Source organism: Mus caroli, unplaced genomic scaffold, assembly GCF_978045245.1.
Source record: "Mus caroli unplaced genomic scaffold, Mus_caroli_1 scaffold_2, whole genome shotgun sequence".
Taxonomy (NCBI): Eukaryota; Metazoa; Chordata; class Mammalia; order Rodentia; family Muridae; genus Mus; species Mus caroli.
The window spans coordinates 57,785,470-57,810,927 of NW_028227257.1; the positions used below are offsets into that span (position 1 = coordinate 57,785,470).

At 43.1% G+C, this 25,458-nt stretch overlaps 1 long non-coding RNA gene and 1 pseudogene across 1 annotated transcript; one reads left to right on the forward strand and one right to left on the reverse strand.

The window, feature by feature from the left end:
• Window positions 1-11,237: 11,237 nt before the first annotated feature.
• Window positions 11,238-12,137, reverse strand: LOC147005829 (uncharacterized). Its single transcript, XR_015044897.1, has 3 exons — window positions 12,067-12,137; window positions 11,419-11,515; window positions 11,238-11,310 (listed from the first exon to the last, which is right to left on the reverse strand). It is a non-coding gene; the product is annotated as an uncharacterized LOC147005829 (long non-coding RNA).
• A 7,291-nt stretch (window positions 12,138-19,428) lies between these two features.
• On the forward strand, window positions 19,429-23,040 carry LOC147005830 (BMP and activin membrane-bound inhibitor homolog pseudogene; annotated as a pseudogene).
• Window positions 23,041-25,458: the final 2,418 nt, after the last annotated feature.

Below are 25,458 nucleotides of genomic sequence, written 5' to 3' on the forward strand. Positions count from 1 at the left end.
CAACTCAGTCATTACATTACTGGATAAAGGAACACAAAAGGAATGAAAACACAGATATTTGCTTAATAAATGCATCTATCTACTCAAACATAGTCTGAACACAATAGGTACAGAAACATTCTTGGCACTAACAATCCCCATTTCTATAACAGATTTCATCGCCTTAGCTGGAGTTATAACTATCTTCTACACCCGTTCCCTAGTCCCTCCACCCTCAGCAAGCACATCAGGCATTCTTGGTCCTTTACCTATTGGATAAGTGACCAATGTCTTCACTCTTGAAGGGTCTGGGTTATGTATCATCCTACCTGGCTTGAGTTGTTGTAGTTTCCCATTGGCTTTAATCACAGTGCAGATCTCTTGCGTTTGATATGATCTTCCTTACCTCCATTGTGGGGAAAGAGTCCAATTTCATTTGGTCTGGGTCAACCACCCCTTCTAACTCTATGGTTGCTTCCAATGTGGCTAGAGAGTAGCATTAGCTTCCAGTTCAGTGGGATGTCTCCTGACCAAAGCACCCCCACTATCGGGGGTCAAAACTTCTAGGCCAAGAGAGCATAAGCTTTTCGGTCATAAAGCAAAAGTTTGGCTGGTGGCTCAATGGGGATGCTGATGAGGTACCATTTCCATTTCCACATCTCCATCCTGGACCTGTGAAGCCTGAGTAATGGGAGAAACCATATATTGGGCACTGATTTGAGCACAATGCACCTTCTGGAGAACCTCAGCATTCCAGACTGCTGCCAGCTTGCTAGCTATATAACTGCATTTTTTTTCAAGGTAGAACCAGAGATATGTTCTTATTAACATAAATCAATTACAGAGGGTGGAAATCATTATATTTTCATGTGTGTGCATAATGAACTTTGATCCTATTCAGCCCCACTATCCTCTTCTGTCTCCTTCTACTCCCAACAATGCTCCTTCTCTTCCAAACTAGCCACTCCTCCACTTCCACGTCTCAAGTTTGTTTTCTTTTAACAACCCAGAGAAATTTCATAAGGTTTCTTTACAGGGTCATGAGCACCTTGCCAACATCTATACCTGAAGAAGAGTTGTCTCCTTTCCCTATCAACCACCAACTTCCATAAATAAACCCTCAGGAAGGGGTGGGATCAAAAAGTATCTCTTGTTCCCTAAATAGAATATTGACAGTACAGGACTAATGTTTTACACGTCTTGCATAAGTAATCATAGCTACGGTCAGTCCAAGAGTGCAGCAGTCATATCATGCCCAGAAGTCATCACCCAACCAGCATCACTAACTCCCTTCCTCCACCCTCTTTCTGTGATACTCAGTGAGTCTTGTATGTGACTTAATAGATGTCTCATTTATTGCTGGACAATAAATAAATGGTCACTTGTTTTTGAGTACATTGAACAGTTGTATTTCTTCAATCACCACTGACCACTGTGGAAAGATATTTCAATGACCTAAACAGATAACTCCTATCCCCTGAACATAAACAATTATTGGGACTCAGCTTAATGGGAACATCATGTCCATCTAGCACAGCAACAGCAGTACTTCCCTATTGGGAAACATAACCTCCCAACCACAGGCCTTTTAACTGTGAATTCCTTCCTGGTGGTTGACACAAAACCTAACCCCAACCACTATTGTACTGGTGGGTTTATCTTATCTAGTCTGTCAGTATTGTTGTGCACAGGGTCCACAGCTAAGTAAGAGTGCCGATAACAATTCTCCCCCAACAGCCTGCTTAGCACCTTCTGGCTTTGCGAGAGATAGCCAGCAAGGAAGAGATTTCCAGCAAAGTTCTAGCTTGGTTTTCTATGCCTTGTGATCAAAAGATGGGGCATCTTCAGCAATCTGGTTTTGCTACCTAGTCCTGGTGGGCAAACAATAGCAAAGACAGATCTTGCCCCCTCCCATGAGACTCCCTGACCAACAATCCACGAGGAAGAATCTCATGCCTGACACAGGTTTTTATTAAACAACCCAGGACTCAGGGTTACTTAACAGCTTTTTCTACCTACTGGAGGTATGTTTTTTTAAACTGGTTTTTTTTTTTTTTTATGTTTGTTCCCCTATCATGACTCATGTTTCCATGTGGTGTTTACAAGCATCCTTAGTTTGTGTTGACTCCTCTCCTCTGTGTCCTGGCCACACCTCCTCACAGCTCTCCACTCCCAGCATTCCCCTTTCCATCACAGACGTTCTACTTCCACTACAGATTCTGTTTCCTCCTTTATCATGCGATCCTTTCTAGCTTCCTGGGACCTACACAGTTACTTCCACATAAATGTACATATATAAAGGTTAGAAGACAGGATCCACCTTGAAGGAGAGCTGAGGTTCAGTTACCTCAAAATAGTTTCTGTTCCTATTAATTTTCCTGCACTGTATCTATGTCTTTAAAAAAAAAAAGCCATTCTGCCGGGTGGTGGTGGCACACGCCTTTAATCCCAGTACTTGGGATGTAGAGGCAGACAGATTTCTGAGTTCGAGGCCACCCTGGTCTACAAAGTGAACTCCAGGACAGCCAGAGCTACACAGAGAAACACTGTCTCAAAACAACAACAAAAAACATCCTACCATTTATTCAAGTCAGTTGCTTCAAGCTGATGGAGAGCATGGTGGTTTGAATGAGAAATGTTCCTCATGGGTTTGTGCATTTCAACAAGGACCAACAGCTGGTGGTGCAGTTTCGGGAGATCATAGAATGTCTAGGTACAGCCTTACTGAAGGAAGTACATCTCGAGGCTGGTATTTGAGGGCTTACAGCCTCGCCCAATTTCCTGCTTCTCTCTGCTCCCTGTGTGTGATTGTGATGTGAGCTCCCAGTTCCCTGTTCCTGCTGCCATGCCTGTCTGATACCATGCCAACCCTGCCATTATGGATGTAGCTCTCTGCAACCATAAGTAAAAATAAACTTTCTTTTAAGTTACTTCTGGTCATGGTATTTTATCACAGCAATAGAAATGTAACTAATTACCTCATCATCGTACTTCTTTATGTATAAAAGTGAGTTCTTTGGTCAGAAACAATATGTGGAATACTACAGAGACACTTATTAACCCAAAAAATTGTACTTTGGCTGAATCATTGACCTTCAGGAAAGGCAAATCCATCACCAGAAGGATTAAAATATGTGTCCTGGCCACACCTCCTTAAAATGGGAACAAATCACTGCCATTCTTTACTATAGAAGTGAACTGATGCAGTCCACCTATCACCTAGCTTCTGGCTCGTCATTTTACAGAATGCCATGATACCAGGAACACAGAGGTAGTCTCTATAGTTGCCAGATTTAACCCCAAGCAGCAACTGCACCAGGTCAGTCTTGGTGAAAAGAATCCATGCTGTTGAACCCATGTGCACCTCCCATCTGTGCCACCATGGCAAGTATGTTAATGTGTCCCATGAGCCAATATTGAGGAAGGAATAGGAAATGAATTAGCACTCACCAGTCAACCTATATATTTGGGTATTAAAATCCTTTGCTGATGCTAGTATTGGTGAGCAACTAAATGAGACACAAATATCTTCATATTTGGAGTGGTCTGCCCACATACTCCTTCCCTAAATGTCACTCACTCTAATTTTCCAATCACATATCCAAGTCTCTGACTATCCAGACAAATCATTACCTACAACAGTATATAAACATCAGTATATAATACCACATCTGATCATTTTTACACCAAGAAAAGTATGTGATCAAGACCATGTTTGCTCTCCAAAATTATGCCCACTGAGAAGATTTCCCTTTTCCAGTGTCTTTCATGTCTTCTGCAGGATAGAACAGCGATGCTCTAGGTCCCTACTTCTGGGTAGACTCTGCAGAGCATTCAGAACCATCTGTAAAGCAGGCCATAAGTTTCTGTTTCACAAGGTTCTTGGAATTTTGGTGAAAAGTCCTAATGTCAGCTGCCTGTCAAGTCCTGCATGGATGCAGAGGGACTTTGTGACCCAGTACCCACCCCTGGAGCAAAGACAATAGGGTATGGCCTTCACCAGTGCTGACAGCTGCTGGCATGAAGCTTGTTTTTATACCAATGTACATATTTTCATGTTCCTCCTTCAGGGAATGCTCTCCCTGTTAAGGTTAATGACTCCATTATAATTAGAAACAGCATGAGTCCAGGAGGCAAGAATGTATTCTTCAGCAAAATAGTAAATACTGTGTGACCTTCAAGACAGCCCTTAAGGCTGTGGGAAAGAACTCTGAAAATATGGGTTCAAGACTATATAACTTCTTAATTATGCAAAATATAAAAACACAATATGAATTTTATGAGGGACTTCATGGACCTAAAAAAAAACAAAAAACAAAACAAAACAAAAAAAACAAAGTCACCTGCACTAATGAGCCAGCTCATCAGAAAGATATAAGGCAAGTATATTTCTGAGTTCAAGGTCAGCCTGAGAGAGAGCAAATTTAGGTCCAGCCATGGTGGGAATGGTGATCTCAGAGCTGGATCTCACCCAGCTAGCTTATGGTCTATGCTTACAAAAGTAGGTGGATCTCTAATTCATTTGCTTTGTTAAAAAATGTATTTATTGTCTTTTCCTAAGAATCAAGGGCTCAGGTCATAAAACCCTGATTCATGGAATACTCAAAAGGGAACCTGGGGTAAGGATTTAATTGATATGTAAATAAAGACTTGGATTTGGTCTGTAAGAGCAGAACTATCTAGATGAGTAATCCAGAGAGCTGTCTCTTGAGCAGAAGACAGAGTTTTCTACTTGCACCCTACACTGACTAACCCTGACTTGCCTCAACAGGGTGTACATGCTCAGATACAGGGAAGTAAAAGAGAGAGCAAATCTGTTCTTATCACTTTTGGATTGTCTACACCCATCACTTCAGTAGGAAATTTGGGATCTCAAAGCCTCTGACACCATCTGTGCTCAGGGGAAAAGTAATGAGTCAGAAAGTTTATGGTGTCAGTACCTGACAGCAGTGATCCTCTAATAACCCTGGAGGTGGCTGCTCTTGCAGTCTGAACATCACTCACAAAGTACACAAAGCAATGTTCTCACTTTTCACTCTAGGCTTCCCATGAGATCCAGGTCTTTTGGTTGCTCCTCCAGGTCCTCACTCCACCCTGCTTAGGTCCTGGGAGTTCAATCTATGAGGATATACCACTGAACTCCAAACCCCTTGGCTTGTCTAGTGAGTTTCTGCCAACGGGACCTCACAAGAGCTCACAATACATAAAGTTCACGTCTAAGCAGGGAGGGATTCTGATCTGACTATACTACCAGTTCTGTTTCACTATACCCTTCTGGTCTAGGAATAGATTGTGTTCACTGTTTCAAACCTTAGATCAAGTACCATCCTTCCCGTGACTCAGCTCTACATCATAACATTTTCAAATGTCCATCTTTGTTTGTTATTGTTACGTGTATATTTGTGGAGGTGAGGATTGTGCATGCAGAGGCCAGAGGAAGCCTCAGAGCTTATGGAGTTATGATCACAGATAGTTGTAAGCCACTGGATGTGGCCTCTAGGTACTGATGGTGAGTCCTCTGAAAGAGCAGTGATGTACTTAACCACTGAGCCACCTCTCCAGCCATTTTTTGTTTTTTCTTAATTCTATTTTTAGGTTAGTATTGGGTTTTATTATGGTATTTTCACACATCTGTCATTATACTTTATTTGCACATAATGGCCTCTTTATGAGTAAACTCTCTTCTGGTTATTCTAGCTTAAATATGCTACCAGGGGCTGGAGAGATTGCTCAGAGGTTAAGAGCACTGACGGCTCTCCCAAAGGTCATGAGTTCAAATCCCAACAACCACATGGTGGCTCACAACCATACTTAATGAGAGCTGATGCCCTCTTCTGGTATGTCTGAATACAGCTACAATGTACTTACATATAATAAATAAATAAAACCTTAAAAAAATAAGAATGCCACCTGTTTCCTTATTCACATGGTGAAGCTGGCTTAAAACTATGCCCAATTACATACCTGTTAGGCAAAGCCACTCCAAAGGAGAGGGGACATGCATGAGTCTAAGAGACAATAGATAGCACAGGCTTAGGGTTTTACATCCTCACCACAAACCACCATTTTTTGGGAAGTTCAATATATACTTCAAAATCACCTAAATATTTGCAAAACCCATGAACAATAGATTGCTAGAAAACCAGATTGGAACTGAGTATGAAAAAGAAAAAAAAAAAAAACAATGATGGACTATACATCCAAAAGAAAAAGAGAAAAAAAATGCAACCTTTTAAACTAAACAAGCAGTCACAGAAGCACACACAAGGTTCCGGGAACTCTATCTTGCCTGGTCCAGCATCTTACTAACAGATCCAAGCTCTTACCTACATGATGGTACAGTTTGAGCAGTTGTATCAGTGCTGTAAGTAGAAATTGAATTGAGATGTTTAACTGCTAGGTGAGTGAACACTGGCACTGTGGCTCTACTTCCAAGTGTTTGTATGGGAGGACAGCCCTCTCACAGCTGACAGCTATTCTATGCTAGCTCAAATGAATTATTCTTTTTACACAACTGGTTTTGAACTTAAGAGCTGGATGATCTTGTTGCATAGCAAATAGAGAACTTTACACATACATACAAGGAGAATGGAAACTGTGCCTCACACACAAACAGAGACTAATAACCAGTGTGTAAAGCCAAGAAAGGAGTAAGCCAGGGTAAAGCCTATCAGAGAAGGCCAGCACGTTTAAATCAGAGGTGATAGCAATGAGGAGCTGGAAATAGCTAGTTCTAAACCATCCCACTCCACATACAATGAGAAAGGATCTAAACTAGAACATAGCCACTACCGAGTCTCAGTAGATGTGTTGTCTGGGAGAGGACTTTCCTCCACAAAACACCCACATCCTTGCTTGATGCAGCCCTCACAGAATATAGCCAGTATTTGATCTTTACTGGGATGTGGAGAAGCAATACCAAAAGTCTAAAGAAACAAAGTACCAAGCTAGGTGTGGTGAGTCACAGCTGTATGCCCAGCTGAGCCCAGAAGAGTTTTGAGGCCAGCCTGAGTGACAGAATAAGAATGTCCCAATAGATAGATAGAGAGATAGATAAAAGATAAATAGATACATAGATAAATTGGTAGATGATAGAGATATATATACATCAATAGATATATAGATATATACATAAGTATATAGGTACATAAATACTAGATACATAGATAAAAACATAGATACATCGATGTATAGATACATAAATAAGTAGATGGAGGGTTTTTTTTTTTTTTTTAATAACCCTGGCATGCTGCTCAGGAATTGAGTGCCTTCCCGCGCCTCCTCCCCTGGCCATGCCACCGGGCACTTGCTCCCTCCCTTCCTGTGTGCTGGGCAGTGAGTCTGTGCGTCTATGGCAGACCGAAGGCTCCAGGCACGTAGGGGACCAGTGATGCTGCCCAGACTGTGAACAGGGGAGGCAGCCCCTATGGCTTCTGCCTGCCAGATCCTCCGCTGGGCCCTTGCCCTGGGGCTGGGCTCACATTCAAGGTCATGCATGCCTTCAGATCTCAAGATGAGCTCCTGTCCAGTTTGGAGAGCTATGAGATTGCCTTCCCAACTCGAGTGGACCACAACGGGGCAATGCTGGTCTTCTCTCCACCTGCCTTCTGGAGGCAGTGTTGGGGTGCAGGGGCTACAACTGAGTCCTGCCTATTCTACAAGGTGGCCTCACCCAGCACTCACTTCCTGCTCAACCTGACCCGCAGCCCCCGTCTCCTGGCAGGGCACGTCTCGGTGGAATACTGGACACGAGAAGGCCTGGCTTGGCAGAGGGCTGCCTGGGCCCACTGCCTATACGCTGGCCACCTGCAGGGCCAGGCTGGTAGCTCCCATGTGGCTGTCAGCATCTGTGGGGGCCTGGTGAGCTGAGGATTCTGGGAAGCAGGGGATATGCCCACTTCCTTCTGGGAGTTAAGAAAAACTCATGATCAACACAATGTAACAATCATAGTAGGTAAAGAAGCAGAAGATGTAATTAAAGGAAAATGTATATAGACTTATGTAAGGCTGAAAGCAATGGACATGTGTCTCAAGAACATAGACAAAAAGCATAGCACCGTAAAATCACTAGCAGTCGGATGGCTCAATGGATAAAAGCACTTGCTATCAAGCCTGAAGCCTTGACTTTGATCCCCAGGAACCATGTTATGGAGGGGAGAGAGGAACTTCCTCAAGTTGTCCTCTGAGCTCTACACATGTCATGTGCACACCCACACACATCCATACACAAATAAGTGTAGTAAAAAGACCCTTATAAGGAATTAAAACGTTTAGGAGGGCTTGAAGAGAAGAAAAAGGAGAGAGAATGTAATTTAACTTAAAAGGTTTTAGATGTTTTTTTTTTTTTTTTCTTTTAAGACTGGGACTGGGGAGGTGGCTCAATTAATAGAGTCTAGACACAGGAAATTGCTTAAATCCCAGGCTGTGCACACCTATAACTGAAGGGCTGGGTCGTAGGAGGAGAGAGGAAGATTCTGGCGATCCTGATAGCCAGCTAGTCTAACCAGGAAAGAGCAAGCAAGCCCCAGATTCAATGAGAAATCCAGTCTGGAGGAGATAAAGCAGAAAGAAACAGGGGACCTCCCATGTCCTCCTCTGGCTTGTGCACAAGTGCTCAGGCTTGTACAGCTCTACACACACACACACACACACACACACACACACACACACACGACAGAATATAAACCAGATGTTGGGTGAGACATGCCCCTAATCCCAAGTACTTGTGAGGTAGAAGCTGAGTCATCCTGAACTATGCAGTGAGTTTGAGGCCACCCTGAACTACATAAGACCCTACCTCAGTAAAACAAAAACAAGCAAACAAAAGAGGAGCTAAGTGGTAGCTACGTGTTTGCCTTGCATGCAGAAGGCCTTAGCTTTGATTTCTAGTGTGGAAAAAAGGGAAAAGAAGAAACAGAATCAGAGAGATAGCGTCCAGGATACCAGGACCTGAACTGAGCTTTCTGTCCCCCATCCAGCATGGTCTGATTGTGGCAGATGATGAAGAGTATCTGATTGAGCCCCTGCAAGGTGGACCCAAAGGTCACCGTGGCCCAGGAGAGAGTGGCCCCCATGTAGTGTACAAGCGTTCCTCTCTGCGTCACCCCCATCTGGACACAGCCTGTGGAGTGAGAGGTACTCCTGTGCCTTTGGGGATGGACAAGGCTTCTTTGAGGCAGAGATAGGCAGCCAAGTCTTTGCACCCCAAAGGTCAACTGGACACTGTATAATGAAGAAAGAAACTGTTGGGAGAGAACAGTAATTGAATTCAAGAGCTTCATTCACCTGCAGGCAAGGGCCATAAAGAATACAGATTCTAAGAGGATGGTGCTGTAATGCAGTGGAGTGACCCATCAGTGCTGTAGTCAGCCATCTAGCAGTTCATAGGTGTTCAGGGGTCCAGGGGAAGCCATTCTTTACCTAGAATTAAGTAGACACTTAGGTAGTTAAGCCACCAAAATGCCAACAAGAGCTAAGAGAGTTCAGTGGTAGAGTGCTTACCAAGTTCCAGAAGGCCCTATAAAACATGTGTGCGAGCACACGCACACACACACAGAGACTGATGCAGGGGGATCCATTTCCTCCTACTTGGTTGCCTTGTCCAGCCTTGATATGAAGATTTATGCCCACTCTTATCGTATGTATCTTATTAGGCCGTATTCGGTAGATGTCCTTGGATAGAAGGAGTAGAGGGAGGGGTAACTGCGGTCAAGATGTAATGTATGAGAGAAGAATAAAAGTTAAAAAAAAATAAATAAATAAATAAGTAGATGGACAGGCAGACATGAAGAACCTATACAGTGGGTTTTCCAACCTACTCTCAGCTTCTTCCTCCAGAACTCATCTCTTCTCAAGTTGGAGGTAGCATTTGTTTCTGACAGGCAGTGGAGTTTTCCAAGAAAAGCGATTCTATCTCATTAGTATGCCCATGCCCATTTCAGGCTGAGCCCTTGGGTTTATTTCTTTTGCAAGGAAAATTATAGGTGCTATTTGAATAACTGAGGGACAGGAGAATGAGGGTATAAGTCCCGCACCTATCGCAGTGGATGACAAGCACATCATCTTCAGAAGGAGAGGAGAATAAGCCTGAGTGGGAAGTGGAAAGCTCAACTAGAATTTAAAGAGTGCAAGTATGGGCTGGAGAGATGGCTCAGTAATTAAGAGCACTGATTATTCTTTCTAAGGTCCTGAGTTCAATTCCCAGCAACCACATGGTGACACACAACCATCTATAATGGGATCTGATGCCATCTTCTGTTGTGTCTGAAGATAGAGACAGTGCACTCACATACATTAAATAGAGTTCAAGAACTTGAGGATCATCAGTCCTGCTGTGTGATGGTGGAGGACTCAGATCAGCACACTAGTGTGCCAACTGGCAATCATCCTTGGCAGGTAAGCAAAAAATATCAATAACATTCATGTCTAAGTTATGCTTAAAGAGGAAAAAGTAACTATGATGGGGGGAGGGGTGAGAGAGCATCTTACTGTACTTCCCAGGCTATTCTCACACTCATTAAGACCAGAACTCATCTTCCTGTATGAGCCTTCAAGGTACAGAGTTGACAGGTGTGTAACACTAGACCAGCATGAAATTCCACTCATGTACTTAACAGCAAGAATTTAATCGCAGCCCTCAGGAGTTTGAGGTAAGAGCATATCAGTAAATCCAACGGGGCACCCTAGCTTATAAATGAGTACCAAGCCAGCTATAACTATGTAGTAACATTTTATCAAAAAGCAAAGAGAAGAAAGAAAAAATAGAGAACAGCAAAGATACAAACCCAAACAAGAAAAACAAAACAAAACAAACGAACCAGGACATTCCTGGGCCAAGTTCAGCTATGGCTCTAAGCAGACTGACCATAGAATTTACATTATTGACTGTCAAACTGCTAACAAAAGGATGAAATTTTGTGTCTACAAAAATGTACAAGGTTCATTGTTCATCATAGTAGTGCTCAATCAATGTTAGCCATTTACTGTTATTGCTGTTGCTATTCTTTTCTTAGTGGTGTCCCAGCAGGCACTGATGGTCTTGTCTAAGTCATGGGCTGACATTCAGTTAATTCTATAAAATACACATGCTTATGTAGTAACATGCAGTGATCCTGGTCTTGTCTGTGAGTTAAGCAATCTAAGAATGAGTAGCTTGGATCTGTTCTCAGTCACTTTTCTTCCCTGCCCCCACCCCCAGGTTCTTGGTTGATAACTTAGCTGGAATCCGGAGCACCCTTACCTCCAGAGAGAGGAATGCCCCAAGCCATCCTCCAGGCTGAGCCCCTGTGTCACTTCCTCCAGTGTGATTCTTTGCTCAAGATTTCCGCCTTCCTACAAGCACAGGTAAATATGAGATCAGCCATGCAGTCCTGTCAGGGGATCTAGAGACTGAGAAAGCAGCCAGAGCCACACAACACAGCAGCCACCATACTGAATTACCATGAGCTCGAGGCCTGGGTTCTCCATGCCATTCTCCACTGTGGCCTGGGAAACAGACTTTCTTCCCTCTGACTTCTCCATCTCCTGTTATCACCTGCTGAAAAACAAACTCAAGGCTAACGCTGGCCGATTTGCCATTCAGTCATGTGGGGTAAAGGAGAAGTTTTATGGCCGTCTCCTCTCAGAAAACACTAAACTGACCTCTCTAAGAAGTCTGATGCTTCCATTGAGAATAAGAAGTAGAAAGATTGTGAACAGATTAACATGATAAATAACGAAAGGCAGAATTTGATTTCTTGTTGTAAATGATTATGGGAAAGAGGCAATATCACAGACAAGAAGTGTGGGAGGACCTGGAATGAATTGTTGGGCCTCCCAGAGCCCCAGGACCTGGGTTGAAATATAACCCATTTACTCTCTCAAACCAAGGGTCATATAGCATTGTTCTTTATCTTTTTTCTAGAGCAGGCCCCACTGAGCTATGCGGAAAGGAACACGAGAAAAGGATAGCTGAGGAAGTCCTGGGTGCCCAGCATTGCTGGGGATTTGGGGAAAACAACAGATCAACAGATTGTTTTAGGTACGGTTCTCTAAGGAAGAGAACATATAGAGTGGGTATCTAAGAAAGGGCTTCCAAGAATGACTTACAGTGTGCTGGATGGGTCCACACAGCCCAGTCCAACAATGGCTGGAACCTGGGAGCTGTTCAGGTTACAAAGCCAGATGCCTCAGCACTTCCAAACCTGGTACCTTGAAGACTCCTGGAGAGCTACCGATCTTCAGTGTGCACTGGATCTCAGAGACACTGGAGTATGATGTCATGAGGATGCACAGCTGCAGCAAGGATTAACACTCTCACCAGCAGCAGGAAGTGAAGGCAGGCCAGCAAACTGCAGAGTTTCCCCCAGAAGACTTCCTTTATGTAGGTGGTTACCACTGAAAAGGGCCACCCACTCTAGGGGAGGGGCTTCTACCAAACGTGTTTCTTACTTGAGACTAATGTTATATAGTTATCTCACTACCAGTGAAAATGCACTGTATTTTCCTCAAAAAATTGGCAAGGTCCCTGGAGGAATGTGGTCTTCTATTGTCCTATGGCTTAACTATGACAAGATAAATTTAAGAACATTTAACGACTGATAGCATCTTAGTCATTACATTACTGGATAAAGGAACACAAAAAGAACAAAAATACTGATATTTGCTTAATAAATGCATCTATCTGCTCAAACATAGTCTGAACACAATAGGGACAGAAACATTCTTGGCACTAACAATCCCCATTTCTATAACAGATTTCGTAGCCTTAGCTGGAGTTATAACTATCTTCTACACCCGTTCCCTAGTCCCTTCACCCTCAGCAAGCAAATCAGGCATTCTTGGTCCTTTACCTGGAGAAGTGACCAATGCCTTCACTCTTGAAAGGTCTGGGTTATGTATCATCCTACCTGGGTTGAGTTGTTGTAGTTTCCCATTGGCTTTAATCACAGTGCAGATCTCTTGCGTTTGATATGATCTTCCTTACCTCCATTGTGGGGAAAGAGTCCAATTTCATTTGGTCTGGGTCAACCACCCCTCCTAACTCTATGGTTGCTTCCAATGTGGCTAGAGAGTAGTCTTAGCTTCCAGTTCAGTGGGATGTCTCCTGACTAAAGCACCCCCACTTCTGTGGTCAAAACTTCTAGGCCAAGAGAGCATAAGCTTTTGGGTCATAAAGCAAAAGTTTGGCTGGTGGCTCAATGGGGATGCTGATAAGGTACCATTTCCATTTCCACATCTCCATCCAGGAACTGTGAAGCCTGAGTAATGGGAGAAACCATATATTGGGCACTGATTTGAGCACAATGCACCTTCTACAGAACCTCAGCATTCCAGCCTGCTGCTATCTATATAACTGTCTTTTTTTTCAAGGTAGAACTAGAGATATGTTCTTTTTAACATAAATCAATTACAGAGGATGGAAATCATTATATTTTCATGCATGTGCATAATGAACTTTGATCATATTCATCCCTACTATCCTCTTCTGTCTCCTTCTACTCCCAACAATGCTCCTTCTCTTCCAAACTAGCCACTCCTCCACTTCCACGTCTCAAGTTTGTTTACTTTTAACAACCCAGAGAAATTTCATTAAGGTTTCTTTACAGGGTCATGAGCACCTTGCCAACATCTATACCTGAAGAAGAGTTGTCTCCTTTCCCTATCAACCACCAACTTCCATAAATAAACCCTCAGGAAGGGGTGGGATCAACAAGTATCTCTTGTTCCCTAAATATGAAATTGACCGTACAGGACTAATGTTATACACGTCTTGCATAAGTAATCATAGCTACGGTCAGTCCAAGAGTGCAGCAGTCATATCATGCCCAGAAGTCATCACCCAACCAGCATCACTAACTCCCTTCCTCCACCCTCTTTCTGTGATACTCACTGAGTCTTGTATGTGACTTAATATATGTCTCATTTATTGCTGGACAATAAATAAATGGTCACTTGTTTTTGAGTACATTGAGCAGTTGTATCTCGTCAGTCACCACTGACCACTGTGGAAAGAAATTTCACTGACCTAAACAGATAACTCCTATCCCCTAAACATAAACAGTTATTAGGACTCAACTTAATGGGAACATCATGTCCATCTAGCACAGCAACAGCAGTACTTCCCTATTGGGAAACATAACCTCCCAACCACAGGCCTTTTAACTGTGAATTCCTTCCTGGTGGTTGACACAAAACCTAACCCCAACCACTATTGTACTGGTGGGTTTATCTTATCTAGTCTGTCAGTATTGTTGTGCACAGGGTCCACAGTTAAGTGAGAGTGTCGATAACAATTCTCCCCCAACAGCCTGTGTAGCACCTTCTGGCTTTGCGAGAGATAGCCAGCAAGGAAGAGATTTCCAGCCAAGTTCTAGCTTGGTTTTCTATGCCTTGTGATCAAAAGATGGGGCATCTTCAGCAATCTCGTTTTGCTACATAGTCCTGGTGAGCAAACAGTAGCAGAGGCAGGTCTTGCCCCCTCCTGTGAGACTCCCTGACCAACAACCCATAAGGAAGAATCTCATGCCTGACACAGGATTTTATTAAACAACCCAGGACTCAGGGTTACTTAACAGCTTTTCTACCTACTGGAGGTACGTCTATTTAAACTGTTTGTTTTATGTTTGTTCCCCTATCACGACTCATCCTTCTGTGTGGTGTTTGCAAGCATCCTTTGTTTGGGTTGACTCCTCTCCTCTGTGTCCTGGCCACACCTCCTCACACCTCTCCACTCCCAGCATTCCCCATTACAGTTTCATATCACAGACATTCTACTTCCACTAAAGATTCTGTTTTCTCCTCTATCATGCAATCCTTTCTACTTTCCTGGGACCTACACAGTTACTTTCACATAAATGTATATATAGAGAGGTTGGAAGACAGGATCCACATTGAGGGAGAGCTGAGGTTCAGTTACCTCAATATAGTTTCTGTTCCTATTCATTTTCCTGCACGGTGTCTATGCCTTGATAAAAGCCATCCTAACATTTATTCAAGTCAGTTGCTTCAAGCTGATGGAGAACATGGTGGTTTGAGTCAGAAATGTTCCTCCAGGTTTGTGCATTTGACAACGACCAACAGCTGGTGGTGCAGTTTGGGGAGATCATGGAATGTCTAGGTACAGCCTTACTGAAGGAAGTAATCTCAAGGCTGGTATTTGAGGGCTTACAGCCTTACCCAACTTCCTGTTTCTCTCTGCTCCCTGTGTTTGATTGAGATGTGAGCTCCCAGCTCTCTGCTCCTGCTGCCATGCCTGTCTGATACCATGCCAACCCTGCCATTATGGATGTAGCTCTCTGCAACCGTAAGTAAAAATAAACTTTCTCTCTTTTAAGTTACTTTTGCTCATGGTATTTTATCACAGCAACAGAAGTGTAACTAATGCCCTCATCATCATACTTCTAGATATAGATATAGATGATATAGATATAGATATATAAATATGTAGATATATACATGAAGTGAGTTCTTTGGTCAGAAACAATTTGTGGAATACTATAGAAGTACTTATTAATCCAAAAAATTGTACTTTGTCTGAATCATTGACCTTCAGGAAAGGCAATTCCATCATCAGGAGAAGTATCTCTTCTGATGGGAACAAATCACTGCCATTCTTTACTATAGAAGTGAACTGATGCAGTCCACCTATCACCTAGCTTCTGGCAGGTCATACTGCAGCATGTCATGATATCAGGAACATAGAGTTACAGTCTTGGTAAAAAGGAGTCCATGCTGTTGAACCCATGTGCACTTCCCATCTGTGCCACCATGGCAAGTATGTTCATGTGCCCCATCAGCCAATAATAGAGAAGGAGTAGGAGATGAATTAGCACTCACAGAACAATCTATATATTTGGCTATTAAAATCCTCTGCTGATGTTAGGTTTGGTGAGCAACTATACAAGACACAAATATCTTCATATTTTGGTGGTCTCACCAAATCCTCCTTTGCCATGCACTCCAGTCAAGTCTGCTTGACAGGCTGAAAAGTCTAGAAGCACTCATGGGGAAGAGTTTCATGGAAACTCACCTCCTGGCGCTTTGGCGTTCTCATTTACCCATACTCATACCCTATTCCTGCCTTAGTCTGGTGTATGGAACTACGAGCTCTCTTTTAATATTTTATTATAATTTGCTTTTAAAGATTAAATTCTGATATAGTTAAGTCTCCCCAGTGTTCCAAGATCCCAGAAGTTGAGGAGCTTGGAATCCAGCAGAAATGCAGTAAGGAAGTTACCTATTCAGTAACTAAGTAAGCATTACAAAAGACAGAGCCAGTAGATCAGAGCTGGCCTGCAAAATATTTACTAAGGACAGTAGCAAATCTCACCCAAACAAGGGAATACCATAATAGAGCTAGGGAATCCCACTGAGACAGAGATCTTCTCTACAGCTAGGTATAGCAAGCTTCACATTGGAAGCAAGTTGGTATATTCTTCTGTAGACCCAGAAAATAGGGGGGTTGGGGTATTGCAGTATTCATAATAAGGTCTGCTAGTGCAGAACCCCTGGTGGTGGGTTTAACAATAGACCAGTTTACACCTGGCTCCCTTCTTTGTGGCAGCAGCCTGGTCCCTGCCTTCTTTTGATGTATACATTCCTTTTGTATTGCGGCACTGTAACTTGGTGGATTGTATTTTGCCTAGTTTCTTGTTATTTCTTCGGTATAAAAAGTTTGATGCTCGACCTGACAAAAGACATTCAGATTCTACACAATCTCACATGTTGGTCTGTCTGTCACCCGCCAACGCCTTGCCCACCTGCCCCAGAGACTGGTTCCACGAAGACAAAGGAACCCAGAGGGTCTGCAGCACTCCTTCCCTAAATGTTGTTCACTCCAATTTTACAATCATATGTCCAAGTCTCTGACTATCCAGACAAATCATTGCCTGTAACTGTATATAAACATCAGTATATAATACCACATCTGATCATTTTTAGTTCAAGCAAATTGCATGATCATGGCCAGATATCCTTCCCAAAGTGCTGCCCACTGTGAAAATTTCCCTTCCCCACTGTCCTTCATATCTGCTCCAGAATGAGATAGTGATGCTACAGATATCCACTTCTGGGTAGACCCTGCACAGCATACAGAATGATCTCTAAAGCAGATCTTAGTCTTCTGTTTCTTGGTCAACCAATCATAGAGCATATCCAACAAGGCCTAAGGTACACCCTTTGGAGACAGAGGCATTAACAGTAGTCCACACGCTGTGGTCAACTTCTTCATGTAACTTCATTGTTTCCCAAGAACCTGCTGAGATCCAATCATATATATAATATATATTGCTGCCTTGAATATGCAAAGATAGAGTTTGTTGGGTCAAGTAGCACCCAGCTAATGGTTTATAGTTCATATCACATGATAATTTGTAGATCATTGTCAAGTGCTCAGTTTCCACTAACAAAGTCACAATAGCAGGTCAAGACCTATTCCTCAAAGGGAGAACAACAGATTACAGAAGGATCTTTTTCCTACCGCCAAAATTCCAAAAGCCTTCATTGGGATTCACTTTCAGGGACCTGCCAAAAGCTTCAGAAAGCATCCCTATGTGCCACTGATACCTCAAGTACCATCAGGTGTGCTAGTCATGCAGCACAATTGGCCTAGCAGCCTGCACAGCAACCACGACCTGTGAAAAAGCCTTCTCTTATTCCAAGAAACTGTCCAAAACAAGTAGTCTTTTGAGACACTTGAAGTATATGCAGGAGTAACACAACCAACTTGAGAACAGACTGGCTCCAAATCCAAATAGAGCCAGTAGGCAGCATGCTTTTATTTCTAGGTGGTGGGAAATGCCAAATGTAACAACTTATCATTCATCTTCTAAGAAATACTTCTCTCTGCCCCACACCACTGTGCTCCAAGAAATTTCACTGATGTAAAAAATTCTTGCATTTTTTTCCAGGTTCTTTCCCATCATCTGGTAGACACATACTTTATCAAGAAGTCCAAAGTGAGGTCTACTCCCTGCTCTCTTGGTCCAATAGTTCTAATATCTTCAATAAAATGGACCACTGCAAGCACCGGGGAAGATACTAGTGATCGAGATGTTTGCACACTAAGGACATTAGTAGCCTAGAGATTTAGTGAACCCTGTCTTAGGGTTGCTATGCCTGCACAAACAAGTTGACCAGGAAGCAAGTTGGGGAAGAAAGGATTTATTCAGCTTACTCTTCCACACTGCTGTTCATCACCAAAGGAAGTCAGGACTGGAACTCAAGCAGGTCAGGAATCAGGAGCTGATGCAGAGGCCATGCATGAGGGATGTTACTTACTGGCTTGCTTTTCCTGGCTTTCTCAGCTTGCTTTCTTATAGAACCCAAGACTACCAGCCCAGAAATGGTACCACCCACAAGGCCTCTCACCTTGATCACTAATTGAGAAAATGCCCCACAGCTGGATCTTGGGGAGGCACTTCCCCAACTGAAGCTCCTTTCTCTGTGATAACTCCAGCCTGTGTCAAGTTGACATTCAAACCCAGCCACTACAAAGCCTTAAAGTAAAAAAGTACCAAGAAAAAAAAAAAGCACTTGCTAGATCAATGTTTTCATACCCAGTGCCAGGATTATGCTTTTCTACTGAGAGAAAGAAGCCACATCTGGTACAGCAGTGGCAATTAAAGGCCATGCTTAATTAAGTTTGTGGTAAACAGCGGTCTTCCTCTATGTTGTCTGTGTCTTTTGCACAGGCCTGTAGGAGGTGTGGTGGGAACCATTACCTTGCATCTTCTGAGTACTCAAATGGTGGCACAAACTTCTGTAATCCTCTGGGCTTTGCACACTGCTTTTGACTTAGTATTTTCCCTGACAGGGACAGCTCTATTCACTGGCATTTGGCCTTTCCAACCATAGATCAGGCTGCCAATGAGGGGATTCTGCCAACATCTAAATGTATCTATCCCAACTATGCATTCTGGGGCTGGGAAAATAACCATAGGATATCTATAGAGAGCCACTGGACCCAGTGTGAGTCAGACTGTGGCTAAAACTCTATCAATGGCCTGACTCTCATAAGCCTCTTCTTTGACTCTGGGCACTGTCCTGCCTGCAACCATCTGAAATCAATGTCAATTCAGAGGCCGTGTCTCCTGGGTAAGAGGAAGTCTGATCGCCTACTTTTCTCCAATGTGATGTTACCTTCATAAATACTATAAACTTTCTGGTATTGTAGGAGGTTCTGCCTCAAGGGGGCCTGGCCTTCCTCTCATCTGAGGGGATCTATGTCTGTAACTGACTCAAGATTGAAAATTCATTGAGGGGACCTTGATTCTCTATTGCTGTAATTCAATGTAACTTTACTGTAATTCAATGTAACTTTACTGTAATTCAATGTAACTTTACTGTAATTCAATGTAACTTTACAGTAATTCAATGTAACTTTTCTTTCCCTTCTCTGAAGTTCCTCTGCTTATAGAGATCAAGCAAAAACATAGTTGAAACCCAATCTAATTTGTTTCTGGGAACGCCATGATTAATTGGGCGGATGCTACTGTTTACGTGAGTCAAGCCTTTACTGTGCTGTGTGTTTTGGGAAGTACTTTCAACCTTGGTTAATTGCCATGTAGCCCTTTCTTCTCCCTGATCAGTTGAGATGGGAAGTTGGGTCAGATGCATATGACTATGAATCATAAAATGAACTTTGGGGCTATGAACCAAGGACTGCCCATTGGACTTAGATTACACAAACCTTCCCACAACAGGAAAACGTAGTAATCACAACCTGAAAGTAAAACTCACTAAAGGATGTGCATGTGCCTGGTTCCCACAAAAGCCACTGGTGTCAGATCCCTCTGGAACTGGAATTATAAATGGTTGTGAGCAGTGATGTGGGATGTGGGAACAGAACTTAGATCATTTGGAAGACAGGCAGTACTCTTGACCACTGAACGGTCTTCCCACTGTCCTTCTTTCTGCTTCCTTATATCTGGGATGCCACTAGAAGGGGCTGTCAACATTAACAATGTGTCTTCCCTCTTCAAATAATCCAGTCAAGAAAATTCCTCACAGGTATGCCTAGCTTCTTGCCTTTAAAAAAATGTTGATTCCATATCCAATCAAGTTGACACCCAATATTAACTGTTAGAAACCTGCCCCTTGTCAAATTGATACCCACTCACCCACCTTTATGTCATGCTTAATTCCCAAATGAGAACAATAGCAAAGTCATAATTCTGCCTAGCATGATATAACTGTCTCACATAAAACCATAAGCACATTAGTTTTCTTCCATAATATGTGGCAAAGTTGCTTAGGGAACATTTAGTGTCTTGGTGTCACATACCCTGAATATGATACTATACATTTACAACACTTAACGTCTGATATTTTCTCAATGTTATACTAAATGTAAAACAGGGGTCTAGAGAGATGGCTCAGTGACTAAGAGTACTTTCTGCTCTTGAAGAAGACCAGAATTCAGTCCTTAGCATCCACATCAATGTGCTTACACTCACCTGTAACCCCAGCTCCAGTGGATCTGAAATCCTCCCCCTCACCACACATGGGCATACTCACACAGTCATACCCACATAGGGAGTGGAAACTTTGGGGGTCTTGTAAAGTCAGTTATGTCCAAGGATGTTTTTCTGAAGTAGACACAGGTGAAAGGATGTTTTGCTAAGGCAGACACAGGTGAAAGGATGTTTTGCTAAAGCAAATACGTGAAAAGACAAGTGATAAAAGATTTTTCACTAAGGACACACTTGTATTCATTCGCCTTACATTGTGTCGCTGAGTTCCATTTGTGGTAATTCATAGGAAAAAACTTGCCAAAGAACTTCTCGTGAGGTTCTGGAGGCTTCTTGCCTCTTCTGAGGACTTGGGCTGATTGACAGAGTGATGTCAGCTGATACAGACTCACTTAGGGTTTTACTAAGACAGACTCGTGTGGTGAAGCACGACCCATGGGAAGACATTTGATATTTTGAGAGAGTATATACAGGACTCAATAGACAGTGACGGTGGGCTCGCATAGCTAGCTTTGCAACACTTCTTGGTCTTGGGTCTTTGTCTTTGCTGATCTTCACTTTGTTGAGTGCTAAGAACGTTTCCTGTTGTCCCTGCCGGTCCTAATTGCTTCTCCTGACTTGTGCCTATTCAGTGGAGTCCTGTTTATAGTAGGCTGTGTCACTGCTGCCAATTTGTGTTTACTAACCCAGCACCACTGATCTAGAATACCGGTATATTTGTAAAGTATTTTGCAAGTGGATCAAGCTGCCACTTTTGATTCCTGCAAACTAAACTGCTGATTTCCTGACAAAGCAGATTAGATTTGCTCCAAAGAACAATTTCTAAACAGGTCCACTTCCCCTATATCCTAATAACATTTCTTCTCTACTACCTATGATGGAGGTGGGCTACAGAGGAGGTTAAAACATTTAAAAAACATTATTAAATTAGGCTTTTAAAAATTTAAGCCAACATATACATATAAATTTTAAAATAAAGAAATTTCTTTACGTGATAAATACAGGTGGGCGGGAAAGTGTTTCAATGGAAAAGGCATTTGCCAGCATACAGATGACCTGAGTTCAAACAGTAGGAAGCACATGGAAGTCTTCCAGGTAGTTCTCTGTCCTTAAAATGTGCTCTGTGCTGCATGAACACACACACACTGGTCACAAGGCGGCCAGCTCAGGATGGATGAGCCCTAGGGAGCCAGCAGAGAGCCAGCAGCCCCTTCTTGACTATGTGCACCCTACTTCTCGTCGGCCACGCGCGCGGGCAGACCCCAAGCCCATTGGTCCGTGGTGGTGGTGGTGGGGTTTCAGGTGGGACAAAAGCGAAGCCACGTGCTGGAGGCCTCTGACCAGAGACTGAGCAGTGAGGGTCTCACAACTTGGAACCTACCTAGAAGCTTGGCTCTGCAGCACATCTCTGCTGCTCGCGCAGGCGTCCGTTAGGGGGAGTGGACAGTGCCCCGCTCAGGCCTTAGCCCGCCTCTGGCCCCGCCCCCTGCTTCTGGGCCCCAGGGCTAGAGGCGTCGGCCATTCGGAGAGTGGAGGTGGGGCATAGAGCTGTCCTTGGCTCTATTTACCCCCGCCCGGCTCCAATTCACCTCTCCTGTTCCTGTCTTTTGCACTGGCTGGCAGAGCAAGAGGACTACCGCCGGGGAGCGCGAGGGACCCGGAATGGGTCCTCGGTAGTCTTAGTTCCGCTCAATGCTCAGGCCCTCGCCCAGACACTGACAGCGCCCGGGCTCAAGTGCGGCGCGCCCCGGGGATCGTAGTGCAGCCGCGCCTGGCTCCGGGTTCGAAGGGAGCGCGAAACGTCAATGGATGCCACTCCAGATACTTCTTCATCTGGCTGCAACTGGAGCTCTGCGCCATAGCTGTGCTGCTCACCAAAGGAGAGATCAGATGCTACTGTGATGATGCTCGCTGTGTGGCAACGGGTTACATGTGTAAGTCTGAGCTTAGTGCTTGCTTCTCCAGACATCTTGATCCTCAGGACACCAATTCCCCACTCATCCACGGCTGTCTGGACTTACATGCAAGCACAGCACAGACATCTGCCAAGACAAACAGGCCCCAAACCACTCTGGCCCTGCCATGCCCACTTTAGAATGTTGTCACGAAGACATGTGCAATTACCGGGGACTGCATGAAGTCCTCTCTCCTCCCAAGAGCAAAGCCTCAGGACAAGGAAACCAGTATCAGCATGACAGCAGCAGAAAACCCATCCCTAAGATGCAGGAGTGGACTTCCTTCAAAGAACTGTGGTTCGACCGACCTGGGATCGCTGCTGGACTGATCTTGTGCTGCCTTACTGTTTCCTTGGCCTTGCGAGTGCTTCAAAGAACAAGAGACTGCAGGATCAGTGACAGCAGATGCTGTCCTGTTTGCACTACAGCTTTCACCGTGGTGGCTTTCCTAGATCTGAGATACAAAGCTAAAATTTGAAGAGATCACCAGTGTAATAAACTAGAGTAAGTACCCAAGGAGGAACAACAATATGAACTAACCAGTACCCCCCAGAACTGTGTCTCTAGCTGCATATGTAGCAGAGGATGGCCTAGTTGGCCATCAATGGGAGGAGAGGCCCTTGGTCCTGCGAAGATCATATGCCCCAATGCAGGGGAATGCCAGGGCCAAGAAGTGTTAGTGGGTGGGTTGGGGAGCAGGACAGGGGGGATGGTAGAGGGGACTTTCGGGATAGCATTTGAAATGTAAATGAAGAAAATATCTAATAAAAAAAGAAATGAAACTTGGCAATTGGGTGTGTTTCCTTTTATAGAGTTTGGTAAACTGTAATATGTTTATCATACTATAGACACATATTCAGTATTTTAAACTGTAATATGTTTGTCATACTATAGACACATATTCAGTATTTTAAACTGTAATGTGTTTGTCATACTAAAGACACATATTCAGTATTTTAAACTGTAATGTGTTTGTCATACTATAGACACATATTCAGTATTTTAAACTGTAATGTGTTTGTCATACTATAGACACATATTCAGTATTTTAAACTGTAATGTGTTTGTCATACTATAGACACATATTCAGTATTTTAAACTGTAATGTGTTTGTCATACTATAGACACATATTCAGTATTTTAAACTGTAATGTGTTTGTCATACTATAGACACATATTCAGTATTTTAAACTGTAATATGCTTATCATACTATAGACACATATTCAGTATTTTAAACTGTAATGTGTTTGTCATACTATAGACACATATTCAGTATTTTAAACTGTAATGTGTTTGTCATACTATAGACACATATTCAGTATTTTAAACTGTAATGTGTTTGTCATACTATAGACACATATTCAGTATTTTAAACTGTAATATGCTTATCATACTATAGACACATATTCAGTATTTTAATGAGCAACTGCTTTGTGTTCTGAAAAGGCTGATTCTGCCAATATAATTATTAGCATCTCTAGCAATTATGGAGATATCTATACAAATCATGACTGACAATGCTATAGCATATGTCTCTGGAAAATGGAACAACTTTTGCATATTATAATATAAAGCTAACTATGGGTGTGCCTCAGTTTTCTGCAGGACAAGCAGTTATAGAGAGATCCAATTGTACTTTAAAAGAGATGCTTAACAAACAAATGGGAAACAAAGATTCCCAGAGATACATTACACAGTGCATTATTGGCTTTAAATGTCTTGATGCTAATGAACAAAAAACAACAGCTGCTAAGAAACATTGGACTATGGAAAAGCCTGCTGAGATTAATCGGCTTATATATATAAAGAATGTCGTTATATCTGAATAGAGGGAAGGAAATTATTAGCTAGGGGAAAGGCTTTATATATGTTTCTACAGGAGAAGAAAAACTATGGAATTCATCCAAATTGATAAAAATCTGATATGGGGGGTGGCTGGGGCCCGGGGTCGACTGACACCTGCCAGCTACCCACGACACCCGCCACAGGATCTTGAGACTTTTGGTGAGGGGAACACAGCTTCTGCTCCAGTCCAATCCTGCGGGACCTGAGACTGCTTTGGTTGGGGAGGCAGAAAACCGGCCTGAGTAGGGCCACAAGCCTCTTCCGGTCTGGCCAGCACCAGGGTAGCTGGGGCAGGGTAGGCTGACACCCGCCAGCTACCCACGACACCCGCCACAGGATCTTAAGACTTCTGGTGAGTGGAACACAGCGTCTGCTCCAATCTTTAAACAGTGACAACGATAACAACTAACCCCAGAGATTACCAGACAGCGAAAGGTAAACGTAATAATCTTACTAACAGAAACCAAGACCAATCACCATCATCAGAACCCAGCACTCCCACTTCGCCCAGTCCAGGGCACCCCAAAACACCGGAGAAGCTAGACCCAGATCTAAAAGCATATCTCATGATGATGGTAGAGGACATCAAGAAGGACTTTAATAACACACTTAAAGAAATACAGGAGAACACTGCTAAACAGGTAGAAGACATTAAAGAGGAAGCACAAAAATCCCTTAAAGAATTGCAGGAGAACACTGCTAAACAGGTAGAAGACATTAAAGAGGAAGCACAAAAATCCCTAAGAGAATTGCAAGAAAACCAGACCAAACAGGTGATGGAATTGAATAAAACCATCCAAGATCTAAAAAGGGAAGTAGAGACAATGAAGAAAACCCAAATTGAGGCAACGCAGGAGATAGAAACCCTAGGAAAGAAATCTGGAACCATAGATGCGAGCATCAGCAACAGAATACAAGAGATGGAAGAGAGAATCTCAGGTACAGAAGACTCCATACAGAACATCCGCACGACAATCAAAGAAAATACAAAATCCAAAAAGATCCTAACTCAAAACATCCAGGAAATCCAGGACACAATGAGAAGACCAAACCTACGGATAATAGGAGTAGATGAGAATGAAGATTTTCAACTCAAAGGACCAGCAAATATCTTCAACAAAATTATAGAAGAAAACTTCCCAAACCTAAAGAAAGAGATGCCCATGAACATACAAGAAGCTTACAGAACTCCAAATAGACTGGACCAGAAAAGAAATTCCTTCCCACA